This window comes from Triticum dicoccoides, chromosome 3B (genome assembly GCF_002162155.2).
Source record: "Triticum dicoccoides isolate Atlit2015 ecotype Zavitan chromosome 3B, WEW_v2.0, whole genome shotgun sequence".
Classification (NCBI taxonomy): Eukaryota; Viridiplantae; Streptophyta; class Magnoliopsida; order Poales; family Poaceae; genus Triticum; species Triticum dicoccoides.
Window position 1 is genome coordinate 483,340,405 of NC_041385.1, and position 13,144 is coordinate 483,353,548.

The 13,144-nt window shown below is 45.1% G+C and overlaps 2 non-coding genes across 2 annotated transcripts; both read right to left on the bottom strand.

Annotated features, from left to right (window-relative positions):
* Positions 1 to 12,296: 12,296 nt before the first annotated feature.
* LOC119283029 lies at positions 12,297 to 12,360 on the bottom strand. The gene has a single exon (XR_005138990.1). It is a non-coding gene; the product is annotated as a small nucleolar RNA snoR101 (small nucleolar RNA).
* Positions 12,361 to 12,667: 307 nt separating this feature from the next.
* On the bottom strand, positions 12,668 to 12,730 carry LOC119283032. The gene has a single exon (XR_005138992.1). It is a non-coding gene; the product is annotated as a small nucleolar RNA snoR101 (small nucleolar RNA).
* Between the last annotated feature and the right edge of the window lie 414 nt (positions 12,731 to 13,144).

Genomic DNA, 13,144 nt, shown 5'->3' on the forward strand with positions numbered 1-13,144 from the left:
TCATCATCATTAATTTCCTCTCCAGTTGGTGTAGGCACCACAGGAACATTTTCCTGAGTTGCACTACTTTCCGGTTCAAGAGGTAGTACTTCATCGAGTTCTACTTTCCTCCCACTTACTCCTTTCGAGAGAAACTCTTTTTCCAGAAAGGATCCGTTCTTGGCAACAAAGATCTTGCCCTCGGATCTTAAGTAGAAGGTATACCCAATGGTTTCCTTAGGGTATCCTATGAAGACGCATTTTTCCAACTTGGGTTCGAGCTTTTCAGGTTGAAGTTTCTTGACATAAGCATCGCATCCCCAAACTTTTAGAAATGACAGCTTAGGTTTCTTTCCAAACCATAATTCATACGGTGTCGTCTCAACGGATTTAGACGGAGCCCTATTTAAAGTGAATGTAGTTGTCTCTAGAGCGTATCCCCAAAATGATAGCGGTAAATCGGTAAGAGACATCATAGATCGCACCATATCCAATAGAGTGCGATTACGACGTTCGAACACACCGTTATGCTGAGGTGTTCTAGGCGGCATGAGTTGTGAAACGATTCCACATTTCCTTAAGTGTGTACCAAATTCGTGACTTAAGTATTCTCCTCCACGATCTGATCGTAGGAACTTTATCTTTCGGTCACGTTGATTCTCTACCTCATTCTGAAATTCCTTGAACTTTTCAAAGGTCTCAGACTTGTGTTTCATCAAGTAGACATACCCATATCTACTCAAGTCATCAGTGAGAGTGAGAACATAACGATATCCTCCGCGAGCCTCAACACTCATTGGACCGCACACATCGGTATGTATGATTTCCAATAAGTTGGTTGCTCGCTCCATTGTTCCGGAGAACGGAGTCTTGGTCATTTTACCCATGAGGCATGGTTCGCATGTGTCAAATGATTCATAATCTAGAGACTCTAAAAGTCCATCAGCATGGAGCTTCTTCATGCGCTTGACACCAATGTGACCAAGGCGGCAGTGCCACAAGTATGTGGGACTATCGTTATCAACTTTACATCTTTTGGTATTCACACTATGAATATGTGTAATATTACGTTCAAGATTCATTAAGAATAAACCATTGACCATCGGGGCATGACCATGAAACATATCTCTCATATAAATAGAACAACCATTATTCTCGGATTTAAATGAGTAGCCATCTCGTATCAAACGAGATCCAGATACAATGTTCATGCTCAAACTTGGCACTAAATAACAATTATTGAGGTTTAAAACTAATCCCGTAGGTAAATGTAGAGGTAGCGTGCCGACGGCGATCACATCGACCTTGGAACCATTCCCGACGCGCATCGTCACCTCGTCCTTCGCCAGTCTCCGCTTATTCCGCAGCTCCTGCTGTGAGTTACAAATATGAGCAACGGCACCGGTATCAAATACCCAGGAGTTACTACGAGTACTGGTAAGGTACACATCAATTACATGTATATCAAATATACCTTTAGTCTTGCCGGCCTTCTTGTCTGCTAAGTATTTGGGGCAGTTCCGCTTCCAGTGACCCTTCCCTTTGCAATAAAAGCACTCAGTCTCAGGCTTGGGTCCATTCTTTGACTTCTTCCCGGCAACTGGCTTACCGGGCGCGGCAACATCCTTGCTGTCCTTCTTGAAGTTCTTCTTGCCCTTGCCCTTCTTGAACTTGGTGGTTTTATTGACCATCAACACTTGATGTTCTTTCTTGATTTCTACCTCTGCTGACTTCAGCATTGAAAATACTTCAGGAATAGTTTTCACCATCCCCTTCATATTGTAGTTCAACACAAAGCTCTTGTAGCTTGGTGGGAGCGACTGAAGGATTCTGTCAATGATCGCCTCGTCCGAGAGGTTAATGTCCAGCTGGGACAGGCGGTTGTGCAACCCAGACATTTTGAGTATATGCTCACTAACAGAACTGTTTTCCTCCATCTTACAACTATAGAACTTGTCGGAGACTTCATATCTCTCGACCCGGGCATGAGCTTGGAAAACCATTTTCAGCTCCTCGAACATCTCATATGCTCCGTGTTTCTCAAAACGCTTTTGGAGCCCCGGTTCTAAGCTGTAAAGCATGCCGCACTGAACGAGGGAGTAATCATCAGCACGTGACTGCCAAGCGTTCATAACGTCTTGGTTCTCTGGGATGGGTGCTTCACCTAGCGGTTCTTCTAGGACATATGCTTTCTTGGCAGCTATGAGGATGATCCTCAGGTTCCGGACCCAGTCCGTATAGTTGTTGCCATCATCTTTCAGCTTGGTTTTCTCTAGGAACGCGTTGAAGTTCATGTTGACATGAGCGTTGGCCATTTGATCTACAAGACATATTTGCAAAGGTTTTAGACTAAGTTCATGATAATTAAGTTCATCTAATCAAATTAATATAATGAACTCCCACTCAGATTAGACATCCCTCTAGTCATCTAAGTGTTACACGATCCGAGTCGACTAGGCCGTGTCCGATCATCACGTGAGACGGACTAGTCATCATCGGTGAACATCTCCATGTTGATCGTATCTTCCATACGACTCATGTTTGACCTTTCGGTCTCTGTGTTCCGAGGCCATGTCCGTACATGCTAGGCTCGTCAAGTTAACCCTAAGTGCTTTTGCATGTGTTAACTGTCTTACACCCGTTGTATGTGAACGTAAGAATCTATCACACCCGATCATCACGTGGTGCTTCGAAACGACGAACTTTAGCAACGGCGCACAGTTAGGGGGAACACATTCTTGAAATTATTATAAGGGATCATCTTATTTACTACCGTCGTTATAAGTAAATAAGATGCATAAACATAATAAACATCACATGCAATTATATAATAGTGACATGATATGGCCAATATCATATAGCTCCTTTGATCTCCATCTTCGGGGCTCCATGATCATCTTCGTCACCGGCATGACACCATGATCTCCATCATCATGATCTCCATCATCGTGTCTTCATGAAGTTGTCACGCCAACGACTACTTCTACTTCTATGGCTAACGCGTTTAGCAATAAAGTGAAGTAATTTACATGGCGTTCTTCCATGACACGCAGGTCATACAAAAAATTAAAGACAACTCCTATGACTCCTGCCGGTTGTCATACTCATCGACATGCAAGTCGTGATTCCTATTACAAGAACATAATCTCATACATCACAATATATCATTCATCATTCATCACAACTTCTGGCCATATCATATCACATGACAATTGCTGCAAAAACAAGTTAGACGTCCTCTAATTGTTGTTGCATCTTTTACGTGGCTGCAATTGGGTTCTAGCAAGAACGTTTTCTTACCTACGAATAACCACAACGTGATTTTGTCAACTTCTATTTACCCTTCATAAGGACCCTTTTCATCGAATCCGCTCCAACTAAAGTGGGAGAGACAGACACCCGCTAGCCACCTTATGCAACTAGTGCATGTCAGTCGGTGGAACCTATCTCACGTAAGCGTACGTGTAAGGTCGGTCCGGGCCGCTTCATCCCACAATACCGCTGAAGCAAAATAAGACTAGTAGCGGGAAGCAAGTTGACAAGATCTACGCCCACAATAGATTTGTGTTCTACTCGTGCAATAGAGAACTAGGCATAGACCTAGCTCATGATGCCACTGTTGGGGAACGTTGCAGAAAATAAAAAAATTCCTACGGTTTCACCAAGATCCATCTATGAGTTCATCTAAGCAACGAGTGATGAGAGTGCATCTACATACCTTTGTAGATCGCGAGCGGAAGCGTTCAAGAGAACGGGGATGATGGAGTCGTACTCGCCGTGATCCAAATCACCAATGACCAAGTGCCGAACGGACAGCACCTCCGCGTTCAACACACGTACGGAGTGGATGACGTCTCCTCCTTTTTGATCCAGCAAGGGGGAAGGAGAGGTTGAGGAAGAAGGCTCCAGCAGCAGCACGATGGCGTGGTGGTGGTGGAGAGGCAGTACTCCGACAGGGCTTCGCCAAGCACTTAACGGAGGAGGAGAGGTGTTGGGGAGGGGAGGGGCTGCGCCTTGGATGTTGTGTGCAGCCCTCCCCTTCGCCCCTCTATTTATAGGGGAAGGGGGAAGGGGGGCGGCCCCCTCTAGATGAGATCTAGAGGGGGGACGGCCAAGGGAGGGGGCTTGCCCCCCAAGAAAGGGGGGCACCCCCACTAGGGTTTCCCCCCCAACCCTAGGCGCATGGGCCCAAGGGGGGGGCGCCCAGCCCTCCAGGGGCTGGTTCCCTGCCACCTACGGCCCATGAGGCCCTCCGAGAGAGGTGGCCCCTCCCGGTGGACCCCCGGAACCCCTCCGGTGGCCCCGGTACAATATCGATATGCCCCCCGAAACTTTCCGGTGACCGTATGACAACTTCCCATATATAAATCTTCACCTCCGGACCATTCCGGAACTCCTCGTGATGTCCGGGATCTCATCCAGGACTCCAAACAACATTCGGTAATCACATACAAGTCTTCCTAATAACCCTAGCATCACCGAACCTTAAGTGTGTAGACCCTACGGGTTCGGGAGACATGCAGACATGACCGAGACGGCTCTCTGGTCAATAACCAACAGCGGGATCTGGATACCCATGTTGTCTCCCACATGCTCCTCGATGATCTCATCGGATGAACCACGATGTCGAGGATTCAATCAACCCCGTATACAATTCCCTTTGTCAAATGGTACGTTACTTGCCCGAGACTTGATCGTCAGTATCCCAATACCTCGTTCAGTCTCGTTACCGGTAAGTCACTTTACTCGTACCATAATGCATGATCCCGTGACCAAACACTTGATCACTTTGAGCTCATTATGATGATGCATTACTGAGTGGGCCCAGAGATACCTCTCCGTCATACGGAGTGACAAATCCCAGTCTCGATCCGTGTCAACCCAACAAACACTTTCGGAGATACCTGTAGTGCACCTTTATAGTCACCCAATTATGTTGTGACGTTTGGTACACCCAAAGCACTCCTACGGTATCCGGGAGTTACACGATCTCATGGTCTAAGGAAAAGATACTTGACATTGGAAAAGCTCTAGCAAAACGAACTACACGATCTTGTGCTATGCTTGGGATTGGGTCTTGTCCATCACATCATTCTCCTAATGATGTGATCCCGTTATCAACGACATCCAATGTCCATAGTCAAGAAACCATGACTATCTGTTGACCAACGAGCTAGTCAACTAGAGGCTTACTAGGGACGTATTGTGGTCTATGTATTCACACGTGTATTACGATTTCCGGATAATACAATTATAGCATGAATAAAAGACAATTATCATGAACAAGGAAATATAATAATAATCCTTTTATTATTGCCTCTAGGGCATATTTCCAACAATTGAGATACCAACGATTGAATCTCGGGCAAGTAACATACCGATGACAAAAGGAACAACGTATGTTGTTATGCGGTTTGACCGATAAAGATCTTCATAGAATATGTAGGAGCCAATATGAGCGTCCAGGTTCCACTATTGGTTATTGACCGAAAACGTGTCTCGGTCATGTATACATAGTTCTCGAACCCATAGGGTCCGCACGCTTAAGGTTTCGATGACAGTTTTATTATGAGTTTATGAGTTTTGATGTACCGAAGGAGTTTGGAGTCCCGGATGAGACAGAGGACATGACGAGGAGTCTCTAAATGGTCGAGATGTAAAGATCGATATATTGGATGACTATATTCGGACATCGGAAAGGTTTTGAGTGATTCGGGTATTTTTCGGAGTACCGGAGAGTTACGGGAATACGGGGAAGAGTATTGGGCCTTAATTGGCCTTAGTGGGAAGGATCCAGGAGGTGGCGTGTGCCCCTCCCAAGCCCAGTCTGAATTGGACAAGGGGTTTGGGGTGCGGCCCCCCTCTCCCTTCCTTCTCCATTCCCCTCCTTTCCCCCCTTCTCCTAGTTGGACTAGGAAAGAAGGAAACCTACTCCTACTAGGAGTAGGAATCCTACTCCCTTGGCGCGCCCCTCCTAGGGCCGGCCTCCTCCTCCCTTGCTCCTTTATATACGGGGGCATGGGCACCCCATAGACAACAATTGATCTCTTGATATCTGAGCCGTGTGCGGTGCCCCCCTCCACCATAGTCCTCGATAATATTGTAGTGGTGCTTAGGCGAAGCCCTGCGACGGTAGAACATCAAGATCGTCACCACGCCGTCGTGCTGACGAAACTCTTCCCTGACATTCTTCTGGATCGTAGTACAGGGAACGTCATCGAGCTGAACGTGTGCTAGAACTCGGAGGTGCCGTAGTTTCGGTGCTTGATCGGTCGGGCCGTGAAGACGTACGACTACATCAACTGCGTTGTTCTAACGCTTCCGCTTTCGGTCTACGAGGGTACGTGGATGAAAGGGCATTTCCCTACCTTATGTTTTGGATGATGATGACAAACCTTTGTTGGTCTAATCCTGTGCTAAATGTTTCAGGTTCTCGATGATTAGGCTTACATCGGATAGTTGTTCTCTCTCGAAGGAAACGATTGAAGACGGAGTCCTCTATGCTTTTTATCTCTTTGGTCCTAGGGAACCCGTACTATCAAGAGGGAATCCACATTGGAAAGAGTAGGGGAATCCGTTCACGTACACCTCCATCACCCCTCTTTTGTCTTCCTCTGGTGTGAGAGAGAGTGCCTCCCTCTTGATTTGACTTCTGCTGTGTTTTCCCAGCGGTTGTACCGCTCGTCCGAGCGGTTGTACCGCTGGCTCTTGGCGCTTCCCTGTCTTTGTCGAGTGGTGGTACCGCTGCCTCCGGGCGGTGGTACTACCACCAGGCTCTGCAAAGACCTGCGGCGGTTGTTCCGGCCATGCACCGCCCATGTACCGGTCAGGCTTCTGTTTTGATGCGGTTCCCGGACGGTGGTGGCCCGGTTGGTCCGGTTGTTCTCATCAACCGGTACTACCAGAAGTTCGAGCGGTTCTTCCGCTCTTACCTTAGCCGCTCAAGCGCTCAAGGCCAAGCGGTTGCACCGGCCCCGCACCGCCCAACTACCGCCCTAAAGGGTGACTCCGTTCTGTTTCAGTGCGGTAGTTGTGCGGTGGCTGGGCGGTTGGTCCAGTTATTTTCTAATAACCGGTACTACCGCCTAGTGGCCCGGTTGTACCGCCTGGTAGAGTTCTGCCGTTACATCGTGAGCCCCGGTTGTACCGGGACAAGGAGCGGTTGTACCGCTGTAGTGCTGAAAACGCAGTAACGGTTGGATTTATTAGGGTTGCTATATAAGGTGGTTCTTCCACCTACCACTCTCACCTCTTACCTCTCTCACTCCACCATTAATGCTCTCAAGATCTCTTGCCCGATCTCTCTCTCTAGCCACTCAAACTTGTTGATTTGCTAGGGATTGAAGGAGGAGACCTAGATCTACACTTCCACCAAAGGATATTTGCTTCCCCCATACTTTCTAGTGTGGATTTTGTTACTCTTGGGTGTTTGAGCACCCTAGACGGTTGAGGTCACCTCGAAGCCATATTCCATTATGGTGAAGATTCGTGGTTTCATTGGGAGCCTCCAATTAAGTTGTGAAGAGAGCCCCAACCTTGTTTTGTAAGGGTCCGGTTGCCGCCTTCAAGCGCACCAATAGTGGAATCACGGCATCTCGCATTGTGTGAGGGCGTGAGGAGAATACGGTGGCCCTACTGGCTTATTGGGGAGCATTGTGCCTCCACACCGCTCTAACGGAGACGTACTTCCCCTCAAAAGGAAGGAACTTCGGGAACACATCCTCGTCTCCACCGGTTCCACTCTTGGTTATCTCGCACCTTTACTTTTGCAAGCTTACTTGTGTTGTTTCCTTTGCTTGCTCGTGTGCTTGTTGTTGTTGCATCATATAGGTTGTTCACCTAGTTGCATATCTAGACAACCTACTTTGATGCAAAGTTTAATTTGGTAAAGAAAAGCTAAAAATTGTTAGTTGCCTATTCACCCCCCCCCCCCTCTAGTCAACTATATCGATCCTTTCAGTGGACAACACTCTCCCCTCTCGTTGCTATGCATCACCATGATCTTGCGTGTGCGTAGGAAATTTTTTGAAATTACTACGTTCCCCAACATGCACCAGCAGAGCTTCTCTGTCTCATACGCCATCGGGCTCTCACGGTAGGGCACCGGAGACCTGGATTCGTCCCCTCTCCTTCCAGAGGCTCGACGGAAGCTGGGGGCCTGAGAATGACCCGAAGACCACGACATGGACATTGACTTGGACACAGCCGCCGCCGCCGCCGACTGCGAGATCGCCTCCGCCGCTGGCCCGCTCAGGAATCGCCTCCGCCATCGTCTAACCCTAGTTTTTTTTCCCAAATGCACAAACCGTTTCCTGTTCCGCCCCGCGCATTGCTTTAATAACCAGGGCCACCACTGTTGAGCATTTTTGCTCTGTTTTTTTTCTTTGTTTAATAACCAGGGCCAGAGTTTGATTTTAGTTTGTTGTGAGGGCAACAGCAGCTTTTTTTTGCTCTGTTGTTTGATTTGGCCAGAGTTTCATTAGCTAAATAACTTGAGCCATCTAACTTGAGCATTAGCTAATTATTTCATCACAGGTTGAAGAGGAGATAACTTGAGCATACAGGAGTTCAACATGACCATGGATTCTTACATAATTACTAGATTCTTACAACATTAGCTAAAGATCATAGCATAGTGGAGTCTCCAACATTGTTCACAACTACTACATCCATACATTACACTTAACTAAACCACCCTTCACAAAAGATTAGCAAAGCCTTCTATCAAACCAACTTATATCATGATAGGTATGCTCTGCCTCATCTACCCAGATCATCTTCATCTACCTCATTCCTTCAAGATGTCATGGATTAACTTCAACTTCTCTTTGCTCTTCTCAAGTGACTTGAACTGCACAGCAAGCTAGAGCTTTAACTCATCCCTGAGTTTTATCAGATTCTCATGTCCCTTCTTGAACTGCACATTCTCTTTCGTGAGTTTTTTCACAGACTGGGTGAGCTCATCAACCTGAATCTTTAAATTGTTGTTGCCTTCAGCTAGCTTTTCCTTCTCTTTCAAATGATTCATCTTCAGGTTCCTAATGACACTGCCTTGAGCTTCTACCAGGTTCATCAACACTTTGTACTTCTCTTGCATCTTGAAGTTCTCTGCTTCTTTCTTCTCCATCTCATTCTTCATGGCAGCCACAACTGATGCAGTAGCAGCCTCAGCTTTCTTCTCCTTAGCCTGCACATAACTTAAATCCAACACCATGTCCTCCTGGGCATTGAGAAGTTGATGGACATCTTCAACTAGTTTGTCATAGTTGGCATCCAGATTCCTTTTCTCTTCTTTAAGGTGGTGGATAGTAAGTGAACTTTCCAGGTTATCCTTCCTCCTAGCAGTCTTGCTGTCTTCAAACATTTCCCAAAGCTTCAACAATGCATTTTGCATTGTGGGAGGCCACTCTAGGTCAACCCAAGCAAGGAAATTTGACAGCTTCCTGCAATATAGCAAACAATTATATTGTTACTCTCTGAAGAATTACCACTTTTAAAAAATCAACTAACAACATAAGAAGTACAACCTATACATGTGGCCAACCAAACAATGCTACTTCTACTGCAACCTATACTGCCTCAATTAAACTATTAGCATCTACACTGCCTCAATCAACTAACAGTACATGCCTACACAACATGTTGTTGTGAGCTTCAGTACTAATAACTAACTAAACTATGAGCTTCTCCACTACCAACTAAGCTGCTGCCCATATAAATATTACAGTCAACATAAGCATGAAACTTATATATATTACAGTGAACATAGCCAACTAAACTATTGCAGTGACCATCAGTACTATAAGCATCATAACTACTAAATGGTAAAAACAATATGCTTCATCATCAGTAGTAGTAACTATATTACAGTGAACATGAGAGAGCCAGTCTCAAATGATTCAAAAGCTACACGGCGCTCAGTTGGCAGCCAATGCTCCACGCAGAGCCCCTTTGGTGCCTTCTCCAAGCCATTGTAGTCTTGGTCTTCAATGCTAGCAGGAATCTATAGGGAGCAAATACTCAAATCAGAAAACCAGATCATGAAATCCCCAAATCACCAAATCACCTAACCCTAATCCTAGCTCTACCACTGACCTGGTAATGCATCCCGTCGGAGGAGGAGGAGATCTGCAGGCTGGACAAGTCGTCGCTGCTCTCATCCTCGAAGACCATGGCGCGGCGGGGGCAGACGCGGCGGTCTGCGCGGCGAGCGGCGGCGGCGGCGGCTGGAGAGACGGGGGCGATGCGGCGAGGAGAGGGACAGAGTGGAGTGTCAAGTGCGGCTGGCTGCGTACGGGTTCGACCGGACCAGGCTACATGGAGCGACCGAGACGAATGCGAAACTTACCGAGCGGGTGCGCGCGGGTAAGACACGGTGGCACCTGACCAGTGGGCCCTTTAGGTCAGATACGTGGTCAATACACGCTTATATGGCTGTCAGACCGTTATACAACACTTAGGCCTAGAGTTGGTACTGCATGGCAAAAAAAGTGACTAATGATACTGACTCGTTACAACGTGCTGAACTGTGGTAGTTCCGTGCAATTAACTCCCCGGTAGCGCTGGAAGCTGGTAGGGTTTTGAGTTGTTGTAGCTCAGGGGTTGTAGATTTTCCATCATATGGATTTATTATGGTCAGTGTTTTTTTTAATTATTGATGGTGAAGTTTATTGGCACGCGATGGACTTGGGCGCCCAGGTTTGGTCGTTAGCTTACCACCAAAACAAACATGCTGGGTTTCTCTAACAACGCTTTTTTTAGGATAACTACGTTTAAGATCGTAAGTTTGTAACAACTTAAAACTATGTCTGGTAGTAGTCCCTAATTTTCCGGCAAGTGAAAATGCTTTCCAAGTAAAATTTGATGTCCCTGTTCTTTAGGAAGATCGACAAGATAGAACGCAGGCTCCGTCCCCCTCGGCTAACATTGTTAACGGTGCAACATTTTCTTCAGGAAACTTGGTCGAGTGGTTCAAGTAACCAATCTGCACCCACAAGCACACTGGATTCACATCAACTGATCATCAAACTTCACTCACCCGCAAAAAAAAATTACTCCTGATGTCCTTCAATCCTTAAAGTGAATAGTCAATGTGTACATGCAATGCACGTTAATTTGGAATTATATTAAGTGCATGCGGATACTAAGTACTCCCTCCGTTCCCAAATATTTGTCTTTCTAGAGATTTCACCAAGTGACTACATACGAAACAAAACGAGTGAATCTACGCTCTAAAATATGTCTACATACATCTGTATGTTGTGTCCATTTGAAATGCCTAGAAAGACAAATATTTCGGAACGGAGGGAGTAGGATATTATTTACGAGTTATTATGTGATTAGCACTATATTTGGCATGAAATTAACTGCATGCTAAACGTGTTGAGCACTCGACATTGAAGCAGTCTAGGTTGTTGGATTGACATGATTTGATGGCCGAGATTAACTGGATCTACCCCTTTGGATCTTTTTATATCCTTAATAAAGTGATGAAAAAAATTGACACCATCCGAAGTTTGCAACTAAAGAGTCAAAGATATATATGGACCGCTTCAAGTAAGATAAATCATTTGGAATCAGTTAAAAGATCAGCAGTAATCATGCTATGCTATATGCTTGTGTGCGTTAAGTATAGCAGCTATAAATAAATGCCGACCACAGTGCCAGACAATGAGATACATTTTAACAACAAAGAAGGAACTGGATTGTAACAAATAAAACGCTGAATGGAACATGATAGTACAGTGCTGGTATATCACATCGCGCAGTGTATTACAGTGTCTCTAATAGCATCGCCCTAATTTTCACCTTCAACTCATCTGGGACCTGAGTTGCTTGTTTGTCAGAAAGCTGCCTCTGTGATGCTTCTGCAGAGCTTCTATCAGAAGTATTTGAGTCCTTGTTAGCACCTCCCCGACCCTTGTCATGGCCACCGTCTTGGAGGTCTGAAGAACTGCTATCTTTGCGCTCCATAGACCTTCTGTCTTTCCGTTCTGAACTCCTCATGTCTCTGCGCTCTGAAGAGCACCTTCTGTCTTTGTGATCTGAAGAACCACCACGGGATTTGGACTGCACAGAAAATTCAGCAAACACAGTAGAGTGCGGTTACAATTTGCGTTGGTACCAGAGCCACGATATCAAAACAGAATATGGCACCTTAGAAAATTAGAAACAATTCCAGTATTAGACTATCCAAAGTAACAAGAAAACAATAAATCAACGCATATAGGAAATGCCAGAAAACATAGTGATGCAATACAGTTAAACCAAATACTTCAGTACTTGGCTGGAAATATGAATAAAAAGGGAAAAGGCAGTGCATCCGTGATTCATATTGTCCACATAAGAACTTACCTCAAGTTCAGAGATCAAGTGTAAGACATCATGTGCACTTGAAAATTAAGATCAAAGAGAAAAAGCAATCTTGGCAAAAACAGGCCATAAGCATATAAGATGAATATTCATTAAAGCCCGATGGTATACATTCAACAGAAAATATAGAACAACACATATAAAGGAACAATCAGACTAAAGCAACTTATAGTTTACAAAAACACTTATATAAGGAAAATGAGCCAGAATTTTAAAAAACTTTCCAAACTAAGAAGAAAACCATGACATCAATCAAATCATATATACAATTGAAGAGAATTGTATCGATTGGAATTGAATAAATAAGAATAAACTGTGCATCAGGACTGATATAATGTCGACACGAACTTACCTGAAGTTCAGAGATCAAGTGTAAGACATCATGTGCACTTAAGAAATAAAAAAACAAGCAATTTTAGCATGAAAAGTATTCAGAAGTCCAAGCATGGGTAAATAAGTTAATACATTAGCCAGACAAAAGCGAGTGATCTAGAAGAACAAAGGAAACAAAAAATAAACCTCATAAAGTGAAGAACATTAGACCAAAGCTTATATTAAGTTATTATAGCATTGGTGGCTGCTGCAACTTTAAGTGAACATGCCCAGTGGTTCACAACTAACTCATTTAAACAAAGCATGAATGATGAAATGACCAATTAATGGTGTGAATTCTGACAAATGTTTAGTAACTAACAGAACACTGAGGTGGTCGGCCACCATAAGTTCGCTCTCTTAGAAATGTAGCATGGTACAAGTAAAAAAGATATGAATTCTTTGGTCACATCAAGATGTG